General features: G+C 40.9%; 1 protein-coding gene across 6 annotated transcripts in view; it reads right to left on the reverse strand.

Annotated features, from left to right (window-relative positions):
- FOXP1 (forkhead box P1) overlaps positions 1-26,230 on the reverse strand; it is a 635,379-nt gene that overhangs the window by 401,151 nt on the left and 207,998 nt on the right. For 5 of the 6 annotated variants that reach the window (XM_064361902.1, XM_064361903.1, XM_064361896.1 and 2 more), the window contains one exon: positions 9,778-9,872. The gene's annotated coding sequence lies outside the window, so the exon portion shown is untranslated. Of the gene's footprint in view, positions 1-5,911; positions 6,010-9,777; positions 9,873-26,230 lie in introns of all 6 variants that reach the window. The other variant, XM_064361897.1, reaches the window with a different exon arrangement.

The following is a 26,230-nucleotide window of genomic DNA, read 5'->3' on the forward strand; positions in this document are numbered from 1 at the left end:
ATTTTTATCTTCAGGTACCAGATGAGAAAACTGAGGTTCAAAATATTCTGTTGCCCCCAAGAATGTATGAATAAACAAATAATACCTGATCCTTTCAAAATTCATAGGGAAGTGATTGTTAAAATTCTGTAATTAAACTCACCAAAATTTTTCCCAAGGACATTTCATCCATTCACTTATTACGTATTTACTAAGAGCTAGGAGATGGGGGTGGCTTGGAAGATGTCATAGGGCTCACCTGTACAAAAATCTTTCATCATCAGGATATTATTCCCACCACTTACATTTTCTATATGACCTAGAAGACATGTGCATTTGACTGCACTATGCTCTTTTATAAGCCCATTTTCCTGGGTCATTCAAAAGCAAGTCTCAATGTAACACAGGGTTTAATCCTACTAAGTCCACTAACAAGACCATCTTCCCCTTGGCTACCCGGCAACTCCTATTCATTCTCACCCTAGTCTGGCGTCATTCCTGCTATGAGGCCCTCCAATCTCTGTTCTCCAATCCCCTCCACAGTCAAAATGCACAATCCCTCAGTATTCTTGTAGCTTCTGTATCACCATATTATGACTGACTTTTCTGTCTACCTTGCACATATAAGTATGTTAAAATCAAGCACCTTGGCCAGGTGCGGTGGGTGGCTCACACCTGCAATCCTAGCACTTTGGGAGGCCGAGGTGGGTGGATCATGAGGTCAGGAGTTTGAGACCAGCCTGGCCAATAAGATGAAATCCTGTCTCTATTAAAAATACAAAAATTAGCTGGGCATGGTGGCATGCGCCTGTAACCTCAGCTACTCAGGACGCTGAGGCAGGAGAATCGCTTGAACCTGGGAGGCAGAGGTTGCAGTGAGCTGAGATCGCACCACTGCACTCCAGCCTGGGTGACACAGAGTAAGACTATGCCTCAAAAAAAAAAAAAATCAAGCATCTTGCCTTAGGACCACTAACCGTGGCAGATGGTAGGTGGACAGCTGGAGATAAGAATGAATAGAAGGCAGGGAGGCAATGAATGAACTCTAGACTCCTCGAGGACAGAGGCCTAGTAGCATTTCTGAGACACAGCCCAAATGCCATTGGAGATGTCAAGAATTCAGCAGACAACTTTGTGGGAAAACTCTCATAGATGACATTTAGTTGTGGGTTAGCTGAACCATATGATATTTAAAGGTTCCTTCACCCAGTAATTCTATGTATTTGCTGTACATCAAGTATAGTACCTAATGTGTACATAAACATTGTTCACTTTCCCAGAATTATGTTCCCTTCTTCTGAAACCAGCCCTCTTTCCACCTACTTTCCAATGTTTTGTGTAGGTCAAAGGCCATCCATGGCTTTAGAGATGGGCACATAACCCATCCTAAGGCAAGCAGGACCTCCCACTGCCCCGACGCACTCCTGCTCCAGCTCCAGCCAGTATTTCAACAAAAGGCATGTGGCACACACCAGACCAATCACTGATGCAGGAAGATCCAGATTCTGTGACAGCTGCTAGAACTCTCAGGAAAAGATGTTTTCTGCTGGAGTTGCTACAAAAACAGACTCATGAAAGGTTATCCTGCCACAACCGAGGAAACGTCTCTGTGAACGAAGCCAACAGGGAGCATAGCACAGCCAGGAGATTGCCACCAAGACTCAATGGCATGATCTGAACCTCCTGCTTCATATGTCCCTGGAGCTAGTTCCATAATCCGACTTTTCAACATTGTGAGCCAATTAATTCCCCTTTATGCCTAAGCTGGTCACTCAGAACCAAAAAGACCTAAAATATGGTGAGCTTAGTATTTTAAGACACCGACACATTAGAAGTGGCTGTCTGCTCTTTGTGTTAACAAGGCAATATGAATACTTCAAACCTCTTAAGAGAAAAATTGGTTATTTGTGGTTCCTTGTAACTGGCATTTATAGATTTTTCTTCAAGCCTAATATTTTACCAATATTTGAAGGTCAAAGTCCTTGGCATACAGCTTATGAACCTATAATTCTACTGACTAAGTAACCAAACGTATTCTACTCTGTTAGCCAGTGATACCTTTAAGTACCCCAGATCTTCACTCTGGTAAATAAAAAGCTTTCCAGGCGAAAGTTTCTAAGAACTAAAAGAACATTCTGAACCTGTCTGCTGGGAAAATGCCCAGGTACAGGACTGAAGCTTTGGGAGGGAGACCCTCTCGCTTGCCACACTTTTTCACACAGGTGACTGAGCAGAATGAATCAATTATCAGGTGGTCAGAGGCTAATATGAAGTAAAATGAGGGCTACAGAGATGAGGTTAATTAGAATAATGTCCCAGAGAAAAATGACACAAAGATCTAGAGAAAATATCTTAACGGGCACATCCAACTGAAGATAGAAGAATGGCAATTAAGTGGTTGTCCTTGTTCCTAATCAAATTGGGACATACTTTTATTTCCCATAGCTCTTGTATTAGCAAAAAGAAAGCATTTGAAGAAGTCTAGTAAGATCAAGCAGGGCCTATTATATAGCATTGAGGTATAAAGGCTCCACATGCAGTCCCAGAGCGAAAAATTTGTGTGAAAACAAAACAATGCCTGCAAGTCAATACCCCAAGAATATGTGGGCATAAGGAAGACCACATGGCATAGTGACTAAGAACCAGGGTACAGCCAGGGGTGGTGGCTTACACCTGTAATCCCAGCACTTTGGGAGGCTGAGGTGGGTGGATCACCTGAGGTCAGGAGTTTGAGACCAGGCTGGCCAACATGGCAAAACCCTGTCTCTGCTAAAAATACAAAAATTAGTCAGGCATTGATCAGGCATAGTGGCTCATGCCTGTAATTGCAGTACTTTGGGAGGCAGAGGTGGGTGGATCACAAGGTCAGGAGTTCGAGACCATCCTGGCCAACAGGGTGAAACCCCATCTCTACTAATACAAAAAGCATGCAGGCATGGTAGTGCATGCCTGTATTCCCAGCTACTCGGGAGGCTGAGGCAGAGTTGTTTGAACCCGGGAGGTGGAGGTTGCAGTGAGCCAAGATCACATCACTATATTCCAACTCCAGCCTGGGTGACAGAGCAAGGCTCCATCTCAAAATAAATAAATAGATAAATAAATAAATAAATAATATATATACAAATTTTACAGGTGAGGAAACTGAAGAATAGTGAGTTACATGACTCACCCAGAACACTCTACTTATATGGAGCAAAGCCAGGATTTGAAACTAGGAACTCCTTCCCCTCGTACCCTGTTTTTTTGTTTGTTTTTTGTTTTTGTTTTTGTTTTGGTTTTTGAGATGGAGTCTCACTCTGTCGCCCAGGCTGGAGTTGACAGCTGAGATCACACAACTGCACTCCAACTCCAGCCTGGGTGACAGAGTGAGACTCCATCTCAAAAACCAAAAAAAAAAAAAACAAAACAAACAAACAAAAAAAACAAGTTACGAAGGGAAGGAGTTCCTGCTTCAAATCCTAGCCTTGCTCCATATAAGTAGAGCATTCTGGGTGAGTCATGTAACTCACTATTCTTCAGTTTCCTCACCTGTAAAATTAATTTTTAGAATGGTGATTACTTCACAGAGTTATTGTGAGTTAATAAATATCAAGGGCTTAGAATCATGTCTGGCACATAGTAAATCCCCAGTAAAGGTAGCTACTTTTTACAATACACCTTTCACAAGCTAGAGTGTTTCTCTTAAACAACTACTTTTTACTGAGATTTTTCAGGATTCGATTTTTCATGAGTTTAGAAAATTCTCCTTCCACCTTTCCCTCCTTCTTAAGTATGCAGAGTATTGGTGATAGCATGACATGCAAGTTCTTCTAGGGACACACATATAGATAAACCTAAGAAGGTCTAAGCACCAATTACTCTAGGAGTAGAATCCCAAAGAAACTGCCATGTTTAGGAAGTGGGTCAGGAGTGGGAGACTATTTTGTGTCACCATTAATGAATGACTGGGGACAGATGTGGACAAAGACAAGACACAGGCCCTCCTGATTGGAATACCCAGGGCAAAACGTTGACTGATCCACTAGCAAAGCTGGTGAGAAATTCAGCCCCAGCCCATTTTAACCAGAGTCACCTGGCACCGAGAGACTGCTGAACCAAACTGGACTCAAGACGATGCAGCGAAATTCCAAAACATTAAGAAAAAAACCCTCAGAAAGCTCCTGATCTTTCCCGTTGATTCTCAGGCACCAGGGTACTGAGAAGAGGGCAGCACGAGGGCTGATCCAGGCCCTCAAGCATCCCACGTAAACTGCCTGATCGAGTCTCAAATTACACAGATCTGTTTCCCCTTTCATGAATTATTATTTTAGTTTCTGAAGTGATATTTGGAGAGAGGGGTGTTATATATTTTTAGAGATGCAAAAAAATCTGGGTGTTAGCCACTCTGAGGGTTATCATGAGTCTAACCAATGTTTTTTTTTTCTGATTTAATCACTTACACTTTGACTGATATTCACTGGATTTCATCTTTTCCTTTCCTAAAAGGGTATTAGTAACCACGTTTGATGCCTTAAACTATATTTTAATCACCTTCTTTTATTTTTAGGTTGCAAGAGTATACATTATGAATTAATAAAAAACAGCTATTTTAATTTCCTAGATAACTCTAGTCTCTCCATAAGTCGTATAATAATTTAGAGTATATGATTTGATAGATTTCATTCTTTTCCACCAAAAAGTCCTGGGATACAGAGTGAGACAGGTCCCTCTCTCCTTTTCAGCTTTTACCTAACAAATTCACAAAGAACAACACATGTCAACCACTGACATGGTACAACAATATAGCAAAAATAAAAGATCATCTTCTTCAAGCAGGTGGAAGAAGTTGGTGTTAACAATGAAAGATATTTATATCTTACTCCTTTCAGACTATATAGACTTTGGTTTTCTATCAAAAGAGAAGTTATGTGAATTTTCAGGACAGAAGTTATCAAGTGTACATTTTTTTAAAAAGAGAAGAGAATTTACTGGAAATTTAAGATGCCCTCTATTGCAAGGCAGGAGATCAAACCAGCTCTGATTAACTTAAAGGCAAAACATATCCCCAGCAAGATGGCATACACACACTGCGGCACCCCAAATTCTGAATTTCCATGGTTTTCAGGATGTAGGTCAGGCTCCAGACACTGAGCCATTGCAGCACTTGAGGTTTCTAGCATGTGTTACCTGAGACAGGTCATGGACATCCAACAGTCAATACATCAACAAATATAAAACAGAATATCTCACTGCTTGCTAATTCTGTACTTGTTAAAGTTAATTCAGTATATGAAACATGAACAAATATAATCGGGAATCAGGTTCTATGCCATCTTTGCCACCTCTAAAATGAACATTACAAGAAAGCGCAAGATAAGTTTTATCAGCGGAGATCCCCGGAGCCTTTGTGGATCCTCCTAAATTAACAGCACTGTTATTCTGTTCCAGACCCTGGGCTAAGCACTTGATACGTACCATCTAATCTAATGCTTGCAATAGCTCAGTGAGCTAGGTGATGCTATTACCCCTGCCTCAGAGAAGCAAACTGAGTCCCAGAGAAAGAAAATAATTTGTCCAAAACACAAAACAAAACAGTGAATGAGAGTGCTGAGGTTTGAGCTTGGATCCCAACATCCTTAATCAATTTGGACCACCCACAATATGCTTCAGGCCCAAATGGCAAACAATTCTGTCTTCATGGGGAAGATGATGTATATAACCCCTTCTGGATAGGACATGCAGAGTATGCAGTACATGGTGGAAACTTTCCAGAGAAAACCCAAGGGCAGTATTCTATTCCTATAATAAAGGTGATGTGTTTAGCTTTGTTCCTTCTCTTCCTCCCTCACCCAGATACAGTCCTCTTAAGTACCATAAAAATACAGAAAGTCACAGGGAAATCCCCAAACAGACTCTGACTGATTCAACAAATACTGACTACATGCATACCTACCATATGTTAGGCACTGCTAGCTGTGGAGAAGCCACACTGAATAAGACCGCCTTCTTGCTTGATATCTGATAAACAGGTGAATTCATGAAGGGACACAGCTGTAACATATGGAACAAACAAGAGGTTTGGATCAAGAAAAATAACAAAGGGGACCTCCCCTTTCATGTGGGTAGTCAGCAAAGGTATATTCAAGGAGTTGATTTTTGAATTGAATACTAAGGGATGAAAAGGAATGAGTGCTGGGAGGCACAGAAGTTATCCTGTGGTTCAGAGGCAAGGGAGTTTTTATGGCATCTGAGAAGAGTAATGGGGTTTAAATAAAATATTGGAAACCGTATCAAAAGCTCAGTTTCCAAGAGTCTTTTGAACACGGAAGATCTTGAAGCCACTATCTCTACCCAGTGAACAAGATGGAAGCAAAGCCTATGTCAGGCAGACCCTTGGTAAGTACTAATATAGGCTTGCGTCTGTCCCCCCAAAATCATCAACTCTGTGATATGGTGTCAATGTTAATGAATTATTAAGGTTAATGAATGCTAATGAATTGTTATCATAGGTGGTGTGACTCTTACCCATCTCACCTAACAGGGCTCAAAAACTCAAGAGACAGCCGACAGCCAGGGTCACGTGGCTGGCACTGTTTTTCAATCTGGGTACAAGTCTCCAACTGGGTCACCCATGAGCACTGCTGACAATCTTTGCCACCGTCATGTCGCAGCTTCTGTGCACAGATGACACAGTTCTTTGAGGGCCATTCCCAAGAAGATCTGTGGGGGACCAGGACCTGCTTTGCCCAGTCAGCACAGAGGCAGGGACAGGGGATGAGGTAGCAGAAGATCGACATCATGTCGCATCAGCCTGCATGAGTGAAACCCTACAGTTTCAGATTATCATCAGCAATACCAACTTGAAACCAGTTAGTGAATTCTGCTTGCGAGGCAGGCCCACTGTCTGACTAAGTTAAAAAAAGGAATAAAAAAAAGAACTGCATGCTTCTCAGGGGAAATCCTCAAAACAGGACCCAGAGACCTAAGATCTGCTAACAGGGCTAGACCAGCGGTATACATAGCTGCTTTCAATGTATATCAGGACAACCGCCCAAGGCTCTACTTGAATTCACAAGGGAATACCAGGTGAGGAGCAACGGACTGCAAAACATGAGTCATCTATCAGTAAAACAACGACGAGTGAACCAGCAACAGGATCGTATAAGCTTGTCAGAGACAGGGATTTCCACTGTATCACCTGGGGTGCCTAGCACAACGCTGGCATTTATGATGTACCAGGATCTGTGCTAAGCTCTTTACAAGCAGCACCTCTCTAACTCTTTATAGTGAGCTGGCTTCTATTTTTAACCCCTTTTCCAGATAAGGAGGCCGTGGCACAGAAAGGTTAAGTAACTTGCTTAGGGTTGTTCAGCCAGGCAGTGGAAGAGGTGGAATCTGAGTCTAAGCCGATCTAACTTCAAAGCAGATGCTCTTAACCATGCTGCTATCCTGTATCCACAGCAGGCATCCAGGGAGTGTCTGTGAATACATCCATTACCCTAAGTTTTATGACTACCCGTCACAGGCTGGTATAGGCAGAAAATATATTATTAATACAAAGTAGAGGGAAGTCTCATTCTATTTATTTTATGGGATAAAAATTTTCACAGGAATCGCGTACAGGCCAATTTGCGATAGAAAATTTGGACGGGAGTGGCTTACTTGTCCCGTGTACTCCACTCCCAAGGTAAGCTTTCAGCAGAGATACAGGGAGCAACAAATCTCAGAAATGTAGCGTGGAGAGTTCTGTCCTGCCCTTGAGTCTACATAAGCACAGAGGGACAGTGCAAAGCTGTCAGCAACGTGCCCTGCACATCTAGGGGGAACAGAGCTGGGTGTGAGTGCAAGTTGCTAAGACCTCATACTAGTACTCAAGCCTTACTGAAATCTTACATCCACAGGCAGGAAAACCCACTAGCCTAGCATATTCTAGAGTTTAAATTTTGCTTTATGGCTCTCTTAATAAAGAAATTTATTTCCCAGATTCGCCGAGGCACTTTCAGTAAGAATACTATGGTCCTAAAATATTTACTGAGCTGTATCTCTGCTAAGAATTAAAAAGGCTAATATTCTAACATGTAAAATTCAAACAAGGCATAGTCAACAGAAGACATTCATTGAAAATAAATAAAAATTAAACATGTAGCAAAATTGACAGCATTATTTTGTATAAGTAGCCACAATGATTGCTCAGTAAGCATTTGTGTTTTCTTAGTATTAGAACCCAGAATTTATCTGGGACATCAAATTTTAAGGATGCATTTCCCAGATACCTTTATAGTTAGGGGTGGCTAATAGGATGTAAGCAGGCATCACTGGATAAGGCTGCAGGAAAGGTGCTTTAAAGAGGCCTGCCTCAGCCAGTAAAACTATTCTTTGTCTCCTCCTTTCAGGATGCAGAGGCAATGGCCTGACAGCCAGCAGCCACCATGTGACCTTGAAGATGAAGGAACACACTTGAATAAGCAGAGCAGAAAGACAGAAGGCACAAACTGCTCTTCCCAGATGTTTTTACAAGAGAGAATAATTAAATAATTTTTATACTTATATCTTCCTTATTAGAAAACAATTCTTAACTAATAATATGAAAATGTATCTAAAGATGACACTACAATTTTCTCTGAGGGAAACTAGAAAATTCATGAATTGGGATTCTGATTAACCCTCTATTCCCAAAGCTGTTTGTTTAAGTATGACTTTCCTTCTTAATTAGTACTGCTAGCCCAGGGAAGCATATTTGCTGAGCCTGTCTCTCTGTTTTGACATGCAAGGCTTGTGAAATTCAAACATACTTGTAGGCATCCAAAGCATTATTATTTATTAAGGCCTATATTAAAGGTGAGATCTTACGGCACTCTCAGATTCTGATGATTAAAGGAAATTTAATCGTTCTTCATTGGCATTTGATCTTTAGCCTACCATAATCTACCCGCATATCCCTTCATCCATATTTGATACTAAAAAAAAGACATTTCAACAGCTTGTCCATCAACTGTAAAATAGAAGGAACGTACAGACAAACCACATTACTCAGAAAATATGAGAGCTTTCCCCCACACTCATTTCGCTCATGAAAGCCCAACATGATTAAAAAGGTGAAGAAGTCATACTCCACGAGGTGAACCGGAATGACTGTAGAGCCGATCATCACATTCGTAAGGAGTTTCGAAATTTTCAAAGTGCTTTCACATGCATTATATCTTGTTTCATCCTTACAACACCATCTTTCAAGGTAGTAAGGGCAGGTATTTTTTTTTTTATTCCTGTTTTTTGCAGACAAATGGTTTGCTCAAGGTCAGATGGAGTGGTACCCAGTGAGGTGTCAGGTTTACAGGTCAAATGTCCCTCTTTGATGCATCAGATCAAGGGACAGCCTACTACAGCCTTCAGGCCAAATATGGCTTACCGTCTGTTTTCATAAATAAAGTCACTGGAGCACAGTGACACCCATTTGCTTGTGTATCATCTATGGCTACTTTTGTGCTCTAAAGGCAGAGTTGGCTAGTTGCAAAAGAGACTGTATGGCTCATGAGGATGACAATATTTACTATTCGGTCCTTTACAAATTTTGCCAATTCCTGCATTAGGTCACCTTCCCACAAATATGATCCAAGTTATGAACCCGATTCATAAAAACCATAAAGCCATCATGGGGGGGTGGGTAACAGCATTCAAATGCCTGCTAGCTTCAGAATCAGGGCCTGATAATTACAGAGCCCATCATCTTCTGCAGGATTACTATATCGACCACTGGGTCTCCCGCAAAGGTAGATGGCAATTTTTCAGTGGTATACTGCATCAGTGGTGTCTGTCACTTACCCTGAAATTTTATCGTGTCTCACAGCCATAAAAATCCTGGGGTCACTGGGAGGGGGCATGCATAATGCCACAGGACTGCAACACACAGAGGGAAGCTGAAAGCAAAAAGAGAAGAAGAGGTTAAGTGAAGGGGCAAATTGTGATGCTTCAAAAGCAAGACAGACACACGAGCCTTCGAGCCTTCGTATCCCTTGTTTACACACCACATTTACCTTCAGTATATAATCATGTATCTAAGCATCTATTTTATCCTTGGCTTTCTAGAATCAGCATTCGACCTAGTTCACAATCTGAATTACAGGAGAAAGATGCAAAATGTTATGTAGGTAAAACTGTCACTCTTGAAGGCACTGACATCCACTTAGGAAGTTTAGTTTTCTAAGTTCCATACCATAATTTCTTTTCTTTTCTTTTTTCTTTCTTTTTTTTATTCTGAGACTGGGTCTTGCTCTGTCACCTAGGCTGAAGTGCAGTGACACATTCAGGGCTCACTGAAGCCTCAACTTCCCAGACTCAAGCGCTCCCACATAGCTAGAACTACAGGCATGCCCCACCACGCCCAAATAATTTTGGAATTTTAGTAGGCAGGCTGGTCTCAAACTCCTGAGCTCAAGTGATTCTCCTGCCCCAGTCTCCAAAGTGCTACAATTACAGGCGTGAGCCACGACTCCCAGCCCTAATTTCTTTCTTTCCCTCTCTCCCTCCCTCTCCCTTCCTTTCTTTGTTTCTTTTTCAGACAGAGTCTTGCTCTATCACCCAGGCTGGACGACTGCAGTGGCACGATCTTGGCTCACTGCAACCTCCACCTCCAGGGTTCAAGCACTTCTCCTGCCTCAGCCTCCCAAGTAGCTGGGATTACAGGGGTCTGCCACTGTGCCTGGCTAATTTTTGTATTTTTAGTAGAGATGGGGTTTCACGATGCTGGTCAGGCTGGTCTCAAATTTTAACCTCAACGATCCGCCTGCCTTGGCCTCCCAAAGTGCTAGGACTATAGGCGTAAGCCATCTCAAATGATCTGCCTGCCTTGGCCTCCCAAAGTGCTGGGACTAAAGGCGTAAGCCATCTCAAATGATCTGCCTGCCTTGGCCTCCCAAAGTGCTGGGACTATAGGCATAAGCCACTGTGCCTGGCTTATAATTTCTTATTTCTTAAGATAAATTTTGAGAAATGAGGAAAAGAAGATCCATAGGTCCAAATGATAATTTTGCTATGATTTTTCATCATTTAGCTTGTCTCAATGCATCTGGTAGAAGAGATAGGAGGAAATAAATACATCCATGGACACAGACACCCCCCTAACAAAACAGACAAGCTCTCTCCTGCCAGCCAAACAGAAAATCTTACTTGCCACAGTTAGCAAGTAACTTTTTTTCAGTTGCATTTCAAATGCAGAAGAAGACTGTGACACAGCCTTCTCATGGAAATAGTCACTCTGTTCATGTGCTGAGACTGCAACCTTGCAGAGCTTGGTTGGGTTATTAGTAGAATATTTACCAAATCCAATTCCAAATAAGTTGTTGCTGACAGATAAGTCAACTCATCCTCAAGCACTTTCAGAAAGTTTTTGCGAATAGCTGTCGGTAGGAAGGTTTCACATGCCAGGTCTTTTTTGCATAGATCCTTGAGATAATAATGCCATCTATATGGCCCTCAAGATTACATAAAGGACTCTCACTAATACAGAAAACAATAGAACTATAGAGTGGGTAGAAAGCCTGAGTGTTGGGGGCATGTACATGTATGTCTGTGTGCAGTGTTCTCTTTCAAGAGTAAATTCAGGCAATACTCTGTGAATTTACATGTTTTTAACCTACTCAGATGGAGAAGCTGAAACTAAAAAGGAGATGCATGAAGTTTTATGATTTGAATAGTCACCTGTCTCCGGAAACAATGTGGGTTGTCTGCCTACCGGAACTCAGAAGAGAGTTAAGAGATGGTGTTCCCAGTGGGTGTCTCTTCTAGATATGAGATAAACCCAGGCCAGATTTGTCCACACTCTGTTTTCTAGGTATCTGGTGTCTACTGTGCATAAACCGTTTGCCAAATACATCATGGCTTAAGAATCTTCATTCTTATATGAGTTTAACGTGCTGTGTTGGCATTTTCCCTCTTGAGCAAGGAAGCTTAAGAGTATGATAAGAATGCATCAAAAATATTTTTAAGATAATTTCAGTTGGCAAAGGCTGTAATCGTTCAAACTTAATTGGTGAACTCATTAATGAGCAACTGCCATGAAGAGAAAGAGGACCATTGTCATCGACTTATCAGAGCAATGAGATAACGAAGTTAATTATATTGTTTTCAATGGATTTACACTGGCTGCCTTTTAGGTTCTACATTTCCAAACATTTGTTCTGACACCCCATGTGTTTGCTCTCTTAACAAAAAACGATGAGCTGTGGGCTCCTCCAGGAAAAGTCGGCAGATCACAGCCCTCGCGTCCAGGCAAAGCAACTGGAAAACTTTTCTACCCTTTATTATCTACTTGTAAAATGTTATAAGCCTGTAAACTAGTTAATTTATGAGCCGTGTTAATAATTTGCTCACACTCGATCGCAGGTTTGGCAAACACAGTTTCCAAGGGATGTGGGAGGATAATTTGTAGGTCCAGCTTCTCTCCTAAGGGGACACTAACTAATTTGACACAGTAACATGACATTGATGGCGGGGCACACTAATGACCATTCTCCAAGACGGGGCTGTCAGCCTGTCGTTCCAGTGAGAAGCCAGTCTGCTTTCACGGCTGCTCAGGACTGGATGCTCAACTAATTATTCAGACAGCGACATTAATGAGAGCCCTCATGTTTATTTTCAACATACTAACCAACGCTTAGCTACCATTTGTCTAATATGGTCACTGATTAAAATGTGTTTCATGAATAGTAAATTTGAACTCTAATATAACAAAGAAGCATCGGAGAAAAATAAGGAACAGCTGACTGGAAAACCAACCTGGTCCACACAACTTTTTTTCTGCCTCATATATCGTCAAGAACAAAGTGACAGGTAGTAGGAAATGCCGCGAATTCCAAGAAAAGTGAGAGGAATATTTTGAATTATACATGTCCGTGGGCAAGTCTGACTTTTGACCAAGGCCACTGGATACAATATGGTCAAGAGTGGCTTCCATCTCAAATAAACCTTACTAACTTTATGATACTGAATGAAGATCTGAGTTTTATTATTTATTTTTTGCGACAGGGTCTCACTCTGCCACTCACGCTGGAGTACAGTGGCATGATCTCAGCCGACTGCAGCCTCAACCTCCTGGGCTCAAGCCATCCTCTCACCTCAGCCTCCCAAGTAGCTGAAACTACAGGCAGGTGTCACTATATCCGGCTAATTTTGTGTTTTTTGTACAGATAGTGTCTCATTGTGATGCCCAGGCTGGGCTCAAACTCCTGGCCTCAAGCAATCCACCTGTCTTGGCTTCCCAAAGTGCTGGGACTACAGGCATGGACCACCATGCCCAGCCTGAATAAAGATATTTAAAGTTAGTTTTTTACAAAAAATGACCAAAATTTGCTTAAATGTGTTTTTTGAACCTTACAGAAGTCTGATCTTTGATTAGTCTATAATAAGATCTTCACAAACATTAATAATTATTATTGTATTTTTTCCAAATCAATTGCAAAACCATATGGCTAGGGGTTTTTAAAAAGTGTTTTTTAATATCCTCTTTTGTCTTGTTTCTAGTCTACTAAGCCTTGTAATCAAGTTCTTTGTACTTTAAATTAAATTTCTATTTTGGTATGATAAATTTTGTCCTTCATTTTAGGGTGATTATAATCCTAAAATATTCATATAATCGTAATTTAAAATGAATAACTTTCAAAAAGAAGGTGTGCTTAGATCTATTAAAGGTGTTAAAAAATTGAAAATGCTTCTGATATAGTTCATTGTAAAATGTGCAACTTGAAATAAATAACAGTGGTAGTATTTCAACAGATGTTCTATCTGCCACCACAGATAAAGAATTCTACTCAATATTGTGTACGACTTCTGATTTTATAAAATAACAAAATAAATATGAGTTCGTGTAGATCACTTTCGGAAGGAAAATGTCATTGCATGCAACATTTCTTAAGTATGTATTTCTAAACTTACTCACTTTGAGATAGATCTGTAATTTTAGAAAGCCAAAATGCCTAAATGGCACACAACATGTGGGAAGCAGATTCAGATTGCAGGCTAATTTTTAAAATATATTTAAACAAGTATCCAGATAAAACTTTTCCAAACCAGCACGACTGTCTCTAAATGCTGCCCTTCCCAGGGGACTTGTTGCAGACAGGTTAGATTAGCAGCACCTCTGGGCAGTTTATGTATGGTAAGCATTTGTCCTCCAAAATAATACAAGAAAATGTGGTCAGTCTGTGGCAGAGACTGGCTAACCGTTCATCAGATGCATTTCTTTTTCCTGAACACACAGTTGGAATGCATTTCCCCAGCATCCCTTGTAGTTAGGTGGGGCCAGGTAACTGAATTCTAACCAAATAGACGGAAGTGGGTATACACTCCTTTCATTCAGATCCTGAAGCCTCTGGCACCATCCCTAACAACTGCTTTCTTCCCTGGATTGTGGGTCCAGAGATCTAGTGGAGAACTCCTAGTTCCTGGAGATAGTGGAGTCACTGGATGGAATCAGCCTGGGTCCCTGAAAGACCACATGGAGCTGAGCTACCACTGCTCCTGTCCCCCTCAACCAGCACTAGACTGTGAGGTGCTCAAGAATTAAATGCATTGAGTTAAGACTTTGAGATTCTGGAATGTTGGTTACAGCTACTAGTATCTCTTACCCAAATACATGGACCTTTCCCATTTCTTCCTAGCTTTTACTTGAGTCTCCAGGTAACCCTAAGTAAACAGCTCTGTCAATTTGGAACATTTTCTGAAAATATTTCATACTTAGGATTATTTGCTCCTCTAACTAAGCTAAGGGTAGAAAAAGGAAAGGGAACCAAAAGCTAATGTATTCCCAAAATGTGTCAGGCATGGCTTTCCTTACTTAATCTTCATGTAGCCCAGTAAGGAAGTTTGATTCCCATTTTACAGATGAGAATACTGAGCTGCTAAGAACTGAAATAAAAGCAAATGCCACAGAATATTGATCTAGTTGACAGTTTCCTAGTTGAATGCCTTTTTTTATAGAAAATGCATGTCTTATTTCAAAATGAAAACATTTTGTCTGTTGTTATTATAAAAGAAAAAAACATAAAACATCCTCCAAATTTAATATAACATTTTTAATGAAATGTGTGAAGGTTAAGTATTGCATTACCGTATAATTGGTAGAATATCAGAAACTTCCCAGAGGTTTTGAAAACCCAGATACCAAAGTTATGTGTCTCATTGTTCTTCATAATTTAAAAAAAAAAAAAAAAGTCACATTTCAAACAAAACAAATGTATGTTGAGATCATATTAATTATTGAGTAATTACTGTTTTAAACATTTTTACATCCTTAACATCATAGCTATTTATATATATGACATTTTGCTATCTTTTAGTCATATTTTAGAAAAGAGTTGGCAAACTTTTTCTAAATAAGAATAGAAAGGAACACTTTTTTCTGTAAAGGAACACTTAATGAATAGTTTACAGTTAGGAGCTACAAGCTCTCTATTGCAACTACCCGGGTATTATAGTAGAAAAGTAATCATATGTAAACAAGTGGGTGTTACTGTGTTCTAATAAAACTTTATTTACACAAACTGGCAGTGGGCTGGATTTGCCAGCTTCTGCTTCAGAACACTGATTGGGGGTTTTGCACATTGACACATAACACATTAAAATTTTTCCTATGTAAAAAAATGGAAAATAGACTCTGGCTAGCATTTTCACTCAGGATATCTGACTGCCAGGGATGGATTACTGATGGTAAGGGTAGTTGCCTTAATTTGCCAAAAGGTTAAGAGATGAGTGTTGGCAGACTCAGCTTCTACTTACCCCATGCCTGGTTCTTTCCCCTAAGTCATGCCACCTTTCCAAGGGCCCATGCACCCACATAGAGAGCTTACTGGAATCCTGTTGCATTCCAAACAAAAACCCAAGGAATACTTGCAACAACAAAAAAAGAAAAAGCTGAAGCTTTTTTAAGCCCCTGTGTTAAGACAGTGTTTTTTTCAAGCCCCTGTGTTAAGACAGTGTAGGTGACAGTCACCTTAAAGTGACCTTATGTTGAACCTTTTTTTAAAAAGAAAAATAAATAATAGGTAGATTTCAGATGTCACTGGAAGAGAGACAGAAATGACATCCACTGAAAGTTTCAAAATCAGGCATGAAGTTTCCCTAAATTAGAACCAAACCGCTTTGTTGGATTTAAAGGATGTTCTTTGTTAACCAATTTCAGGGTAGAAGCTACGTGTCCAGTGATAGAATATGCCAAGGACAATGAGTCAAATGTATTATTCCCGCACTATTCTCTCAAGGATATACAATTATTGTAATGATGACTTGGTCCACTTTTTTTTTCTTTTGGATGGCAAAGCTCAGAGACATACATACAGAGTTTTTTTTTTTTTTAAACCTCAGTTCCCCATTAATGTTTTATTGTAACAGTTAAGTGTACAAGATGATTTGAGAGATAAAATGGGCAAATTTCATGAATCTGTTTTATCTTAAATGTCAATCAAAACACAACAAAAGTAAGTAAATGATAGTCCAGTCTGACAAAGAAATATTTTGTAGGTTGTAGTCACTTAAAATGGAGAAATATGTACAAATGCTTGTTACAATGATATAAAATAAACAAGATAGGAAAATTGTATCTACAATTTTCTACAATTGTATCTTCTATCTCCTTTCTCAGTTGTGTAAAAATATGTGCCAATGAAGAACAGAAAAAAAATAAAATTAACAGTATTTGCCCTAGAGAAATGGGATTAAGGTTAGGATTTTTCTTTAGAATTTTTTGTATTCTCTAGATTTTTGCAAAACAGAGTAATATCCAAAATATCTGCTATACAATTTGAAACAATGGTTTAGACTTAAAAGAAAAAGAAGAAACATTTTGCACATTTCTACTCATTTATTAATGGCTTTTGACTGTCTTGCTTCCAGACTAGAAGTGTCTTGAGAGCAGAGATTCGTGTTCTCTCTCATGCCCCAAACACAATGTTTATGGCATCTTACGCACTCAATTAACATTCCTTGAAGTAACTGAATAGACCATCTTACTTTTTTAAAGTCCTCTTAATGAGATTCCATAAATAAATTAAATTTTTATACTTCAAGCCTTTACAAGAAATTAAATAATTTTGTTTAAAGAGGTTGATTGCTTGTGGATTATGGCTGTAAATAAATTGCCTGATGCAAAATTATACTTTCTCCTCTTCCCTTTTTTCCATGATGGCACACAATAATTTGTCATTTAATAACCTCAAACAATTCTGAGTCATTTGCTCATTAAAAACAAAATACATCTTGATCACGAAGCTTGGCATTTCGTAAATATTTACCCCAAATGCACTGCCTGCTTTGAAGCTGGAATGGTAAGCTCCTGATTGACAAGCAACTTCTGTGCAGAAGGCGGGAGGAGACCTCTCCTGTCAGCTGGGAGAAGGGCACCACACTGTCTTTGCACCTACTCTCTCCAGCAGAGGCTCTTTCCCCGTAGCCGAAAAACCCACAATAACTGTGATCATCATTCATCAGTGTCTCTCTCACATATACACATAAACATACACATACACACTCCCTCTCTCTCACTTTGCATTCACTCCCTGTTCGCATTCTCTCAATGGCTTGCCAGTAGTGTCAGGACAGGAACCAAAAGTATTCCCATAGTTTACAAGGTCCTGTATGACCTGACCCCTGTTGACCTCTCTAACCTCCCGCTTAACTATCTGTCTCCACTACTAGCTTCTCACTGAGTCTTCATACTGAGCTGGAAGGATGGCAGGGAGGGATATTGAAGATGAGATGGAAGATTTCAGCTCCTATCCTGAGAACCACAATGGTGAGCACGACAGTGAGGAAAAGAACGTATCTTCCCCTAAAAAAACCCCAAAACAACAATAAAAAACAGTGCATCATAAACACTCTATTATATGTTTTCCTCCACGGAATATATCATGGGTAACTTTCCATATCATTTTCTGGATGAAAATAAGCGAGATTAGTAAACAGAAAATTCAAATCTTAAAAGCAACTTCAATTTTCTTTTTAAATAAGAATTTGCAATTTGCTTGTCCTTTGCAAGCCCATGATGACGGCTAGTGGTAATGGACTAGTCAGTCCTCTGCAATACCACCAAACTCTTTTTCCCAGAGTTGTCAACTCCAGGAGGAGAAGAAAAAATGGTGCCAACCACAGAACACAAGCAGATCTTGCCCTGTGAGAGCCAATCTGTGTGGATTCAGACTTATTCACCACTTAGGTTGGAATATTTCATTTGATGGTATAAGGACTGCAAGCTACAGTGGACCCTCGACAAATTATGCTGCTGGATCCCACAGAGGAAGATAGGTTCTTCGTTGGAATTTATTTAATTTTTCTTTTTTTTTTTTTGGAGACAGAGTTTCACTCTGTTTCCCAGGCCGGAGTACAGTGGCACGATCTCAGCTCACTGCAAACTCCGCCTCTTAAGTTCAAACGCTCCTCCTGCCTCAGCCTCCTGAGTAGCTGGGATTACAGGCGTGTGCCACCATGCCCGGCTAATTTTTGTATTTTTAGTAGAGATGAGGTTTCACCATGTTGACCAGGCTGGTCTCAAACTCCCTGACCTCAAGTGATTCCCCTGCTTTGGCCTCCCAAAGTGCTGGGATTACAGGTGTGAGCCACCGTGCCTGGCCTTAGCTGGGATTTAGATGAAAGGCATCCTCTTCATGACATACAAAAGTTAAGAACCACTGCGGGTCATCACTCTCCTTAGTCTCTGGGAGAAAAAGGGTACTAATATATGAACAGGCTACAAAAACAGGAGGTGTGCTTTATTTTGATCAAACCTCAACAGCCAAAACCAAAATAATATATTGTTTGGGACTGTCACATGATAACTAATTTTCACTGCACTGTCTTCATCCTGGGTACATAGGAAAATGACGTTTCCAAGTCCAATCCCAATTTCACTGGCATTTACACGTGTCAGGACCATGTCACTGATTTCTGGTCAATGGGATGTGAGCAGAAGCAAGGGGCACCACTTCTAACCCCGTGATGGCAGGTCAACTGCGTTCCCAGTTCCTCTTCCCCACCAATGGCTGAGACCCCACAGCAAGAACAAGATGTAGGAGGTTCAACAGACATGAACAGAGGACAACATATACCTTATTATGTAAAGCTACCAAAATCTGTGTGTTAGTCGCAGCAGCTAACACAACACATTGTAAGTGTACACTTCATTAGGATCTACCTCAAATAAATACTTCTTTCTGCCCTCATTAAGATCTACCTAAAGTAAACACTTTTTTCTGGCTTTGTCTCCACTTCTCCCATCCTGACCCCATGGGATCATGTCTTTTTTGGGGGGAGGAGGGGGTCGAGTCTCGCTCTGTTGTCCAGGCTGGAGTGTAGTGGCACGATCTTGGCTCACTGCAACCTCCGCCTCCCCGGTTCAAGCGATTCTCCTGCCTCAGCCTCCCGAATAGTTGGGACTACAGGTGCACGTCAACATGTCCAACTAATTTTCATATTTTTAGGAGAGACAGGGCTTCACCATATTGGTCAGGCTGGTCTTGAACTCCTGACCTCGTGATCCACCCACCTCAGTCTGCCAAAGTGCTGGGATTACAGGCATGAGCCACTGCGCCTGGCCGGGACCATATCTTAATATCTGGTGCAACCCCCTTTTAGAGAGAACTCAGCACTACATCTTCCAAAGATCGACCATAAAGTATAATGAATCAACTCACAGGGAAAGCATCCACAGGACGGCGACTTTCTCAGCACTGTGCTTCCACCACACACCAGACACTATATTTGAAGTGCATTATAGCTTGAACTTGAGACAAATGAGGTTTCAGACCTCCTGGAGGCCACAGACTACCAGGAAACACCAACAAAAGCACACAGAGGTAACCTAAGCTCAAGGGGTCAGAAAAGATTTTGTGGAAGAGATGACCCACAGGTCATTAAATTCGAAGTCAGTGGGTGTTAGCCAGGTAGAGAGGACTGGGTGTAGGGCAAGGGAAGTGATCCTAGGACGTTCCGACAGTGCTGCGGCCAAAACAGATAGAAGCAAGCACAAACGCCAGGCCTGAAAATCATCAATCTTCTGCCTTCTTCCATGACACTAAAAACATAACTTGGGAGTGTCAGGACTTCCAAAACCAAAACAAGGCCAAATCGATTGAGTAATACAGAAATAAAAGAACGCTATTACACTCTGCTAAGTGTCTCAATGGTGTAACTTAAGACAAAAACACTTGTTTTTCTACCAGCGACAGGGAGAAAGGAATGAGTTATTCACACTGACACTGCTTTTCCAAATTATCTGAGAAAATAGTAGCACGAGAAACAAGGTCACCTGAGTTCACAAACCATCGCACTTGTCCTTAAATATCCACCCAACTCCTCCTTTATAAATATCATAATTATCCTTTAAAAAACAAAGTTCGTTTTGTTTATTCTTTCACTCCATAAACCCTTGAGGAAAGAGCACTAGAACAGGGTCACAAGACTTAGGTTCTGACTGGCACTGGGCACCACTTAGCTATAGCCCCTTCCCACTTAGCTATAGTCCTTTACTGTGTCTGTCTTACCTTCTTATGAGACTACTGCATTTGTAGAAGTCCCAAGTCTTTTCTGCCACTATCTGCCACTAACACCCTCTAACAGGCTTCTCAAACTTACATGCTCATGAGAATCACCTGAAGGTCTTGTTACACACGGAATGCTGGGTCCCAACCCTAAAGTTTCTTTTTTTGTTTGTTTGAGATGGAGTCTCACTCTGTGGCCCAGGCTGGAGTGTAATGGCGCAATCTCAGCTCACTACAACCTCCACCACCCAGGTTCAAGTAATTCTCCTGCCTCAGCCTCTCGAGTAGCTGGGATTACAGGTGCATGGCATGACGCCCAGCTAATTTTTGTAGTAGAGACAGTTTCACCACGTTGGCCAGGCTGGTCTCAAACTCCTGACCTCAGATGATCCACCCACCTCAGCCTCCCAAAGTATTGGGATTACAAGCGTGGGCCACTGTGCCTGGCCCCCAACCCCAGAGTTTCTGATTCACAATGGCTGCAGTGAGGCCAGAGAACTTCAATTTCTAACAAGTTCTCAGGTGCTGCCGCCGCCGCTGCTGGTTCAGGCGCCACACTTGGAGGACTGTGCTCTGAAGCACTGTGCTTCCAACCTTGTACTGCTGCGCAGCTGCATCTCATTGCCAGTTAGAAAAGGGTCTTCTCCCTTCACCAGGGCCAGCTGAGTGTGTCTCAGATGCAGCATCTTCCAGGATTCCCTGCGCAACCTCAGGGAGCCAGAATCTCAACCTCTCTCCAAAGGAAGCCTGCTCTCAAGAACACAGGAAACTGCAATCCATTCCCCAGTCCATGTGGTCTGTTCTCACACCTGAATCAGAAGTCACTGCCTCCAACTGCTTTGCATCCATTTCAGAACAAAATCCAGGCTGGGTATGGTGACTCATGCCTGTTATCCCAATAGTTTTTGAGGCCGAGGCGGGAGGATCGCTTGAAGCCAGGAGTTTGAGATCAGCCTGGGTAACATGGCAATATCCCATCACTATAAATTTTTTTAAAAATGAGTCAGGTGTGGTGGCATACCCATCTGCTGTCCTAGCTGCTTGGGAGGCTGAGGTGGGAGGATAACCTGAGCTCAGGAGTTTGAGGCTGCCGGGAGCTACAACTGCATCACTGCACTCCAGCCTAGGTGGCAGAGAACAAAACCCAGCCCTTTGCCTGGCATACAGGGTCCTGCTGACCCCCAGCCTTTCCACACCGTTTTCACTCCCCATCTCCTTCTCTAATAACCACCTGGAGCCACACTGGCCTTCCTGCTCCCACACCACACTCAGCTTATTCCTAACTCTGAGGCTTAACCCTCCTTCATTCTCTGCCTGAAAGGTTCTTACCCTGGCTCCTTGCACAGGAGGATCAATCTTTAGGTCTTAAATAGAAAGCCACCTTTTCCAAGAGGCCCTCCCTGGCCAGACAATGTAAGTGGCCTTCCCAAGGTCTGTGCTTTCTACTGTCTCCTGTGTGAACTCCCATTCCATGTAGATATCTTGTTCCTTTGTTTCATTTGTGCTCTCGGCTTCTTTCTACTAGAGGACAAACTCCAGGAGAGCAGAGCCCTCGTGGGGCTCTCATAGAGTTTACCCTCTAATAGAAAGAAGCTGAGGGCAAAGGTCTGTTTCTGGCCTTGCTATGCTCTCCTCCCCCTGCCACCATCAGCACAATGACTGTCACACAGCAGGTACTCAGCAGGCACTCCGCAGATATGTGTTGAACGGATGAATTACTAAATCTAAATATACCATGCTATCCTTCCATTGACTAAAAAGCTAAGAAAAAAGAAAAACTTCATCACTCGAAGCTATAATGTAACAAGTTACAAATGCCAAAGCAATTTGCAAACGTACACAACGAGATCAGTTACAGAAATGATGCATCTAGGCTTGGAATTCAGGCATCAGAAATTGAAGTGGGTTGAGGACTGGAAGAGATTCTCCGTCATATGTCGCAAATGACCCCTGAGAAGCCCACCCTGTCCTCTACAAGCCACCTCCAATAATATCTGCAAGGTGGGATCCTGAACTCTTGATTTCTTGAACTTCTTTTTAATGTCACTCGCCCCCAGTGCCAGGTGCAAGAAGAAAAGTAGGTACTAAAATTGTCTGCACACTGAGCTTCTCTACCATGGACGACTCTGAAAAACCACTTGTAAGTATTCGATGTTAACCACAGTTCGTAATTTTGTCACAGGTGTTTGACTAAAAAGGGGACAAAGCCTTTTAAGACAGTACACCCATATTATGTCATTGTATATATTCCGCACCACACCTAAAAGCTGAAAAAATCTTTTATTTCTATGCCATGGCAACCAGGAGAGTCAATGCTGCATGATTTTGCTAAGAGCATCCTATATGCTCCAAAATGTTCGCTTTTACAAAAAAAAAAAAAAAAAGATGTTAAAAGTAGAATTTTAACACAACTTGTCATAAAAGCTGACACTAGTACACTGGAGAGAAAACCAAATGACTTGAGTTGTACCTGGCAGTTCAACAGAATATAGGATAAATACTCTTTGTAAGGCAGCCAAAGCATTGGTTAGAAGTTCAAATGAGGAGGATGAAGTGAATGAATATTCAAAGTATACTATACCAAATGATTTTTCTATAATTATAAAAAAAAATCATTAAAATGCACTAAGCTTCACAAAAAGCAGCACAGTGAGGTGAAGCTGGTTCCAATCCTGGTTTGGACATTAATTTGCTTCTTGGTGGCTTTGGAAAAGTCATGCACCCTCTCTGAAACACGTTATCAGGAGAAGGTTTAATGAACTCAATCATCTCAAAGTTTCCTGCTAGTCCACATGCTCTTTGAATCTATGAATGTTTCTGGACACGCATCTTAGGTGGACAGACACAAAGTAAAGGGTGAATTCACCTCTACCCTGCTAATGATCAAACAAATGCTATGAGAACTGTCTTCTTCCAGCAAAGACAAAGGTGTGGGGTGGCTATACAATGGGGTTTGTTGTATCTTTTCAAATAAAGTTCTGTTTCTATATACTGCAGGAGGGTGAGTTGATGTAGTAATTACCTGTTACTCTTGACAAGTAAGGTAATTAATGTAGCAAAATACCACTGCAATGTGTGTAAATTTAGACCACCATAATTAAAGCACCCGTCTGTTCAACAAACTGTTCAATTAAGAAAAAATATTGACGGTGTACATTTTTTGAAATTAGAAAACGTATGGAATGAATGAATCTCCCTTGGTTGACATCCATTTCTAGACTGTGTTCTCAGCAGGGTGCATCCATAAAGGGTATATAATGGAGTAACTTCCACTGAAACACAGAATTATTTTTGTACACCTACTATTAAGACAACAGTCTCTTGTGGAAGTAATTTATTTAGAATTTGCATTCTATAAAACCTACATCTGGCCCCAGCATGGTGGATCACACCTGTAATCCCAGCACTTTGGGAGGCTGGGGCAGGCAGATCACTTGAGGTCAGGAGTTCAAGGCCAGCCTGGCCAACAAGGTCAAACTCCATCTCTACTAAAAATACAATGGTGGTGCACACCTGTAATCCCAGCTAGTCTGGAAGCTGAAGCAGGAGAATTGCTTGAACCTGGGAGGTGGAGGTTGCAGTGAGCCACAACCACGTCACTGCACTCCGGCCTGGGTGACAGAGCAAGACTCTTATCTCAAAAAAAAAAAAAAAAAAAAAAAAAAAACGCAACTCAAAACCATCATCTGTCAGAAAATGAATTCTAGGAGTATCTGAACCCCAGAACTATTACAGGTAGCAAAAAAAATGAAAAATAATTATTGTACAACTATCTAAGTAACTATACCTGTCCCGGCATATCATAACCTGAGAGTGCCATTACTACCTGACAATTTTAAAGAGCTGGAGACACTGAACACATGATGTGCAAATAAAATAGCTGCAAAGTTCCTGGTACTCTCTGAAGAGAGAGGCAATGGTATAAAAGCTGGCTGCGCTACTCTTTTATTCTCATTCCTTCCTGTATCTACAAGCCACTTCCAGACCCAAATGTTAGCATCTTGAACAAGAAGAATACATGGCCTTTCATTCTATAGCAAAGTGCATCTCCTTGCTAATCTACTCTCAAAAATCTCCAGCCACATCAAGAGTTAAATGCACAAATAAATTAAACTAGAACTGCTGTAAGACTAAGAAGAGAAAAAAATCTTTTACCTGATCAGTAGAAAAGTGGTTACCTCTAAATTCATTCATAGTGGGGCGGTGGGAGGGGAGAGGAAAAAAACAGAAAAGAGCTTCTGATTTAGTAAAGTAGAGAACTGGACAAGGGTTCTCACAGCTTGTTCATTTACAGAGACTATGTCAATGATGTGTTTGCCTTAGTACTTACAGTTCACACTTGTGTCTTAAAAAAATGTATCTTAAAATTACCACCAGTGATACTGGCTAGTAATTCAAAAGCAATGGTAGTATACATTGTTAAGTCATCACCGAAGATGAGAACAAAGATCTGGTTTCACATCTGAGAAGAAAACCCCAAGGGATTCCTCTCTTAATTCTTCGACTCAGATAAATTCAGACGAAGATACAACAAATTGGCCAGAGTAAAGAAACAGCTGGAATTCTGACAGACCAAACAGTGTGATATGAGAAAGAAATGGTATATGATTTTGGTGTTATTTAATGATGTATATACACATTTTTTTGTTTTCATTTTTTTATATTTTTGTACAGCATACCTTACCTTAGGAGATGTAAACTCTAGAGGGGTAACTGAAAGGTAACTCCAAGTGAATTCTCAGCTTAATATTCTGAAAAGTCCGAAATGTTCCATATCTGAGAACTTGGATGTATCCCCAAGTAAAGAATAAAGAGTACAAGGAGACATTCTAGACTGAAACACGTTGAGGAAATGAAATGGTTTCTCCAAGTCAAATACTCCAGTTTCACACTTGGAAATAATAACAATGTTATTAAAAGACAAGGATGAAGAAATCACTGTTCTAGCCGTTGATATAAACAAAGCTAGACATCATGACTTTTACAAAATCAGATGATTCCCCAGCAGGAAAGAGGGGTTTGTAAAATCTGCCTTAGCGCTTTCATTATATGATGGAACTAGAGTGTTAACCTTTAAACTGAGTATTTTTCAAAAATTGTACGGTTTCAAAGGAGGCTAATTCTATATTACGGTAGGGACAGAGACATAAAGGGACATGATTGGGGTTCTGATGTAAGATTCATGGGGTGCAAACTAAAATTTCTGACTTTCAAATGCTGAAGAACCATCCAAAGAACCGACGAAGGTCCATACTGTTTTTGCCCACTGAGCAAATTTAAGAGAGGTGAAATCCCAGCAAGCATTTATTTTAAATATTACATCAAATGTCACTGATGGGCCATAATATGTAACAAAGTATTACTGAACCATTTCACCTCCATTCCATTATATGATCCTCACAAACCACTGAGGTAAGATTAATCCATCTTATAGAAAGGTAAAGTAAGGCCCAGAAGCAGCTAAATGATGTGGCTGAATTCCCAAAAGCTACTGTACTGAAACAGTTTGTTCTTCATGAAATGGGATAAATACTTCTCTTGTCTCCACTGAGTTCATTTACAGAGAACATGCCAAAAATGTGTTTGCCTTAGTACTTACAGTTCAGACTTGTGTCTTTAAAAATGTATCTTAAAATTACCAGTGATATTGATTGGCCAGTACATTCGAAAGCAATGGTAGTAAACATTGTTAAGTAATCACTGAAGATGAGAACAAAGATCTGGTTTGAAATTCTGGCTTATTCATTAGTAGA

This window comes from Aotus nancymaae, unplaced genomic scaffold (genome assembly GCF_030222135.1).
Source record: "Aotus nancymaae isolate 86718 unplaced genomic scaffold, 86718_ANA_hifiasm-v0.15.2.pri h1tg000046l, whole genome shotgun sequence".
In the NCBI taxonomy this organism is placed as follows: Eukaryota; Metazoa; Chordata; class Mammalia; order Primates; family Aotidae; genus Aotus; species Aotus nancymaae.